A 7,336-nucleotide genomic window follows, 5' to 3' on the forward strand; every position below is an offset into this window, starting at 1 on the left:
CATGCATTACACCATGTTTGACACATGCACGGTGCTCAAACATGCTGGGGGGCCACATGTGGCCCCCCAGCATTTTATAGGCTGATGATTGACTTAAAATAGGTTTTGAGCATGAATTGACTACAAACTACATTTCAACCAAAGGTTTGTAATGCGCTTCCTAACCTGTCGCTCCAAAGCGTCCGGTCCATAACTCTTCAACACGCTGTCAGCTCCCGGTCAGAAAGACGCATTTAGTTCAGAGACCATGAGATGATATTCAGAAAGGATTTTTTTTAATTAATTGATTGAGTCTATAATGTCCGCCCATGTGACTTGTTTTTATTATTTGTTTGCTTACCTTTAAACACTAATTTAAATATTATAATTTTTAAACTGAGCAGTAATTTTACATCCATGGAAACTCAAATGTAATATTTAAAACTTCAATACATAAAATCAGTTATTTAACAATATGAGGTGGTGTTTAATTTATTTTTAACATTGTATTTTTATACATTTATGCTAGAGGTGCCCAAGTCTAGTTTTCCAGAGCTACCATCTGCAGCTTTAGATGGTTCCTTCTCTAACACACCTGGACCATTGACTCATTATGAGCCTCTACAGACCTGAATGAGGGAAGTCAACCTTTTGTCTGGGGTGTTTTAGCAGGGATGCCCTCCTGATCTGTACCGTCAATGAGGCCCGTTGAGGGTGGCCAATATGCTGAAGTGGCCCTCGGTGAAATTGAGTTTGACACCCCTGCTATAGTTCAAAATCCTGGTAGGAGCCAACGAGACCAGACGTCTTCCCAGACGTGCAGCACAGGAATGTTTTCCAACTTCCCCACATTTTGCTGCATGCTGCTGGTCAGCTGACTAAAAGAGGGGTGCTACATCTTTCTCTTCCTTGCAACATTGAAAGGTTCAGTCATTTTTAAAACATTTACAGTTGTGGCAAACGCATTCAAATGACAAGTTATACCACCCACTACTACTAAGATAACACTGTCATAAAGTTACAGCTGCGAGCAATAAGCTATATGTCGTCTATTGAAGTTGGAGCAGATTGCTCATTAATTGAACTGTAAAATCACAGGTGGACAACAGAGCTACAGGCACTTTTGTCATTGCTTTTGTTTTCAGTGTGTTTGATGGTTCCCTGTCAGGATGATGGTGTAGCGCTTCATCAGAAAACATTCGAGCTCAACGACACAGGCAGGAAACAGAGGGCATCGATTTCACTGAAACATACGGCGTAAACTGAAAGAAATGGTCCTTGACAAGACTTCATCCTGAAACGCTAATCAGTCTGCTGTTTTACTCTCTGTAAACAGAGTTTACAGAGAGTAAAACAGTGTTTTTGTTTCTTTCACAAAATCAAACAGATTCATGTTGTGATTTAATTGTAATATTAAATAAAAGGCGATTTATGTGAAGAATATTCAGCAAATGTACTATATATTAGTTGTGTGTATCATTTTAATATCTGTGTAATGCAAGCATAGTCTCCGGCACAACTCTCCAACCTTGTTGCCTTAGTAACATGATGGCACTGCAGTGGTTGCATGTTTATTTCAGGCCATTTTCTTCAGTGTAGGAACATTTAGATCAAACAAACGGCGAAAAAAGAAAAGAAAACCTTTTCACAGGATGATTCCACAATATGGACACAAAGAAGCGGTTTTGCCTAACCTCTTAAAGATCAGCCAATGGAGGCAGCAATCTCTACAAACAAAAATGATGGCATCATGGAACCAGTTAGTGGCACCAGTTTCATTGGTCAAAATGATTTGCTGACTCTTTGTTTACCTCTCTTCATAGCTCAGAAGTGTAGCAACATTAAGTTAACTTGAACTTCACTCGATCCTAAGGTGGGTTAGATGGTATATTTTAATTGTTATACATATTTGATTAATGTGTCATTTGACCTGTTGCATGGACCCTTAACATCGCTTCAGTTCCACACCCACACAAACGTGTTAATGCTAATCAATATGTCATTACAATTTCCAGAAATAATGTCACAATCAGGTATTTTTTTTCCCAAATATAAGCAACATACAGTAGTTTAAACTCATTTTTTTTATAAACATCACCATCTTGAAATCCCACCTGTTTCTAGATAGGAAGTTCAAATAGTTCATAGTTGGATGCCATCTTTACATGACATTTTAACCTAAAATAGAGGCATTTTAGGTTAGATGGCATTTGCAATACTGCAAACTGATATAGAGATTATTTGTGAGGCTTCTATGCATGTCCAATTAATGAAAATAAGTCAAGATTTCAGTTCCCTCTTAGTTCCCCTAACACAATGAATAGCAGTCATCACAGCAACGTCACTATGGGTGATGCTGCAGTTCCTCCTTAGCTACAATATCTGATCAGTTTTCCATCCATCGTCTATATTATCCTTGCAAAGTTGTAAGAGAGGCCGGTTGGTGCCTATGTCCACTCTGGACAGTCCATCACAGGACAGCATAGAGACACACAGGACAAACCACCATGTATCCACAAACTCACACCTAAGGACAATTTAGAAAGAACCCCCAGCTGGAGTACCCAGGGATTACTTTGATAGAGACAGAGATGGACCTGGAGAGGGACGAGGACATTGTAACCACGGAAACAGAGACGGATGACGGATATGCGAGTTAGTTGCTACGGATGTTGGTAATGTATTAATTCCAATTATGTAATTGGAATATTGCAATTATGTTTTTCTAAAGCCATGCATCCCAAATTAAAGAGGTCACCATTGGTCATATGGAGGCCAATTCATTAATATTTTACACATCATAATCTTATAAATGTGGTGGATTTTTACTGCCACCATCTCTGCAAACCACACACCTCCACTCCCCTTGACCTTCAAGCCATCTCCTTGTGACTTCATGCAACGCTGATTACACTTATAATCACCAGTTTTTTGTTCTCTTGATTACTTTGGCACATGTTCAATTTCTTTCTTTCTTTTTATGGACAATATGTATTAAAAACCTGAGATCATAGCCAGGTTCCTAATTTCCATCTCTTATCCTATTGGCAGGAAGATGTTAAAGTAAATGTTGCTAATAATCCAATGGTGACACTGACAGTAGACAACTACATAAAAGATGTTTTTTTTAGCCCATTCTCACTATTAATTATGTATCTTAGAAGCAGATGTGCCGTCACATTGTTATGTGTAATAAAAGTCTCTGTAAATTGGATTTTACTGATTATTTTGAAATAGACAACATGATTAGAAAGTCTGCATTGTAAGATGGCTTATTTTCTAAAGTCATGAATCACAGCTGCACCAAATCATCCGTAAAGAAAAAAAAAAAAAAAAAAAATTTTACCACAACTCAGATTGTGGTAAGCCTTCTGATTATCTGCTGGAGGTCTTGGTCTCTCTCACATTTTAATAACCCACATGTCACAAAAATACATCACATTTTAAATAGCTTACATTTCTGTGCATCTTTGGAGTCAATTCTTCAGCCTCTCACTGATATTTAAAATAAAGCTTCGCTCCAAATAAAGATAACCCTCTAGTCTTTATTGATTGGTTGACATGGCAACTCAATTCAACAACTTAATCTCTCACTTCAAATAAAATGTAGTCTTAAATGTAGAAATGAGGCGTCAGGCTTAAAGTACTCACCTTCATACCAAATATTCAATTAAAATGGTACAACTATTTCACTGCACAAACACACCTGAAAAAAAAAAACAACTGGATAGCGCTTCATGAGACAATCTTCCCTCAGAAACATTTAGTTTTTTTTTTATTGTAATCCTCATTTAAAGCTCTTACTGCCACTGATTAATCCGTTTTCACTACATCATATGCAAAACAATTTAGTCATATGTAATGGAGAGGTGGCGGAGAGAAGAAAGATGAGGAACTGCTGTGTATTTTTATTCTCTATTCTACACCCCCTCTAAAGGGAGCCACCCTAAACTCTCATCTTCCGTCTTAGCAGTCATGGAGGTGCAAGCTGCAGCTGTGTGCTTGCAAGCAAGTAAAAGATACAACTCCTTGTATGAAGGGCACAACATGGCAAATTACTCTACCCCAGCAACAGACTTCTTCCTCAGCAACAGGCTGCTTCCTCAAACCGTGATACTTGAACCATAGCTGGCTTCTCCAGGCTGCTGCACTCAATCTATCACAAAAACATTCTGTGAAACTTATAGTAAATTGTTTAATCAGTAAAACATTTCATTATTACAGTAGCTCTGCTTTTTGAGTTAAGTCCAGTGTTTCTCAGCTTTGGATTCCAAATGTTGGACAGCAGTTCACATGACTGACTGGCCTCCATTTTGGTTTCCATACTCTAGGCGCCTTAGTTAGGGTTGGACGATATGCCTGAAAAACATATCAATATAAAAGTGTTTCAAAACAGCTGATATTGACAATTATTTGTTTTAAATATATGAAATGCTGCCAAGCTGGTGGCATGGCCTTTACTGTTTTATCCACAGTATTTATTCACTCCATGTTGTTTGTTTTTAAGCAGTTAGGAGGAACAGTGGTGAAACCTGAAACTGGTGTTGCACCAGGTCATGAAGATATTGTTGCTAGATAACAAACCCGAAGAGTTGGTTACCCAGTTTATCAGGCTGGGTGAGTTAGCAATGAACAGATTGTTGCTTGATAAGTGAGAAACACTTCTCTAGGCTATTGTTGGCTATGATGTCTCTGAATAACGTGCACCGAGTTTAGAAGTTGGTTTGTTAAACCACAGTTTACCCTTAAAGAAAAGGAAAGCAATCCCTAAAACAGACGCCAGCTGCTTTAGAGACAGAAATCCATGAGTTTGATTGCAAAGTCTGGCCAGTTTAATAGCTATTATTCATATTAATCATCATGATAGTTTCTGGTGCTTATAGTGCAACTATAGTAAAGTCCATTAATGTCCAGTAGCCTGTGCTACAATGCAGCAAAGTAAGGTTCCCTCCCCCCCATTATTGTATTCTTGGCCAGGATATTTGGAGGAAAAAAAGATGTTTAAGGGCAAAGAGTGCAGAGCAGCAACGATGGAGCGAGCACTGCAATGCTGACCACTGCAGACTCGTCCATCCAGAACGCACTGAACTGCTCCAGCTTCAGTTAAGTCAACTATGAAGTCTGATTACAACCATAACTTCAACTGAGAACTTCACTTCTGCACGTCATGCCACAAAAAACTTAAACTGAGTGTAAATATTACTACACCAGATGATGTATATCCTGGTGTTTACTCTTGACTCCTGCTGTCTCTTAAAATAAACATTACCAGTTAAAGAGCGTGTCACCACACCAAAAAGAGAGAAGAGATATCCCTCTGCTGTCATAGTTTCTTTTTATATACACTCATCTAGCTTTGAAGCAGTGAAAAACATTAATATTCAGTCTGTGAAGAAAAGGAAGCTGATACCCATCTACCTATTTAAAGAAAAGACAAGCTGTATTTCTACAAATAAACTCTTGAGGACCTGCAGCCTTCTATGCAAGTTCCTTTAGTGAGAACTTGCTCAAGATTCAAAGCAAAAAAAAAAAAAAAAAAAAAAAGCAAGCAAAGAGTATATGTGACGGGAAAAAAAGCAGAACCAGTTGGACAACATTAATGCAATTTTTTCTTTGCCTAAAAATATTTATCTTTGTCCTCTCAAATTTTATGCACAAATAACGAATCAACTGCAAATTCTTATCACATGCAAAAAAAAAAGAAAAAGAAAAATACATGCGAGTACAAAGGAGTATTTTATACAATAGTGCATTTTAAATGTTCTTTAGATGCATTTCAAACTGCACTCAACAGCATAAATCACGCGTTCAGACTGATAAAATGAGGAGACCCTGACTTTAATGCTCAATTGATTTGCTGTTTCTTTACTGTTATTGTCAAAAAGAAAAACTCATTTTAATTATATTATTAGCTGCACAACATATAAGATATTTCCAGCCTGACTCTGGTTTTCTACAATCTGTGGAGAAGTCAAGACCTTCAAAACAACTGAAAGAGTTGTTTGGACGGGGCTGGGAGAGATACAAAAAAAGAGCTAAAAATACAATGCTAGAAATGTTCTTTATTGTTGGAAATGTGCAAAACTGTGGTATTTTTTCCACCCCAATCTTCACTTTGAAATGGATGAGTGAAGACTGGGTTTTGTGTGATAATGGTAGATATTTTTGTTTGACTTCTACCGCCCTGATAGACCCACATCAGAGCAGGTACGATTCCCGTCCACCTGCTGATGAAGTTGCATTACTAAGATTTCCTGAACGCGTGAGATCCAGGTGTGCCAGAGAAAGGACTAATAAGTTTTGCACCTGTTAACATGGTGCAGGAATTTCGCCTCTTCCCGTGTGCTGTGCAGCAAGCAACCCATTCAGCGGTGAAAGGAGTGAATCTGTAGGAACAGCATTACTGCGCCTCTCTTCCATCCTGGATCTGTTGCGCTCCATCCAACACTCAGCAACTGTCAGCACAACTATACACTGAATAATGGTTTTTTTTTTTTTTTTTTTTTTTTTTTTTTTTTTTTTTTTTTTTTTTAATACGATGTAAAGCAACACGGTGGCTCTTAGAAACCTTCCTGACCATCAAATCGGTCTTAAATGCAGTTTCAACAAGCGCTTCCTGGGTTAAGATTCGTGCGTGTTTTGGATAAAATTCCGACACTTTTTTTTTTTTTAAACAAAACAAAACAAACAAACAAACAAAAAAACAGAAAACCAGTCCTACCTCACTCATGGTGTAAAGTATCGCAGACGTTTCGCTTGCTTCCAGTAGGTGGGATGGAAACGGAGTTTCAGCCTCAGCGGTCTTTATTAAAAGAGCGGCTCGCCGCGGACGGAGCGGCTTTATAAAGTGTTAAGCACAACTCCTCCGTGTCATCACGTCACTGGTAAACCAATAGGAACGCCGTGGGCAAATGTGTCTCCCAAGTCACCACCCAACTTCTTGGAGCGCTGCTGTGTAAGCTCTTTTTTTCACGATGATCAGCCAAATAGAGCGACTGATTAACAGCCTCTCACTCCTGCGAGGCATTTCATGCACCAGGCGCCATGTCATCAGTGCAAACTTATCTCACAAAGAGGGGATATGTCATTTCCACCTGTGCCTGCGCTCAAATGCGGGGGTGTGAACACAGAAATGACTCCATCTGTCTTATTATGGGGAACGGATGAGAATAGGAGGCTAAATACAAATGCATGGTGCTTTTTATTTGTATAAATCAATAAAAAAAATTTAAAAAAAATCAGTCACTCTAAATCCCAATCTCAATTTTGTTCATCGTTGTGCTGTGTCTAAATGTAAAAGTTCAAGGAAAACAAAATGCCTGGCAATGTGATGTTAAATGCTTGACCTTTTCACTTT

General features: G+C 38.4%; 1 protein-coding gene across 1 annotated transcript in view; it reads right to left on the reverse strand.

Moving 5' to 3' along the window:
- Positions 1-6,995, reverse strand: part of pcp4b (Purkinje cell protein 4b) — a 41,114-nt gene extending 34,119 nt beyond the window's left edge. The window contains exon 1 of the transcript XR_001421961.1: positions 6,701-6,995. The gene's annotated coding sequence lies outside the window, so the exon portion shown is untranslated. The remainder of the gene's footprint in view (positions 1-6,700) is intronic.
- Between the last annotated feature and the right edge of the window lie 341 nt (positions 6,996-7,336).

Source organism: Poecilia latipinna, unplaced genomic scaffold (genome assembly GCF_001443285.1).
Source record: "Poecilia latipinna isolate Pla-1442-1.1 unplaced genomic scaffold, P_latipinna-1.0 Scaffold2014, whole genome shotgun sequence".
Taxonomy (NCBI): Eukaryota; Metazoa; Chordata; class Actinopteri; order Cyprinodontiformes; family Poeciliidae; genus Poecilia; species Poecilia latipinna.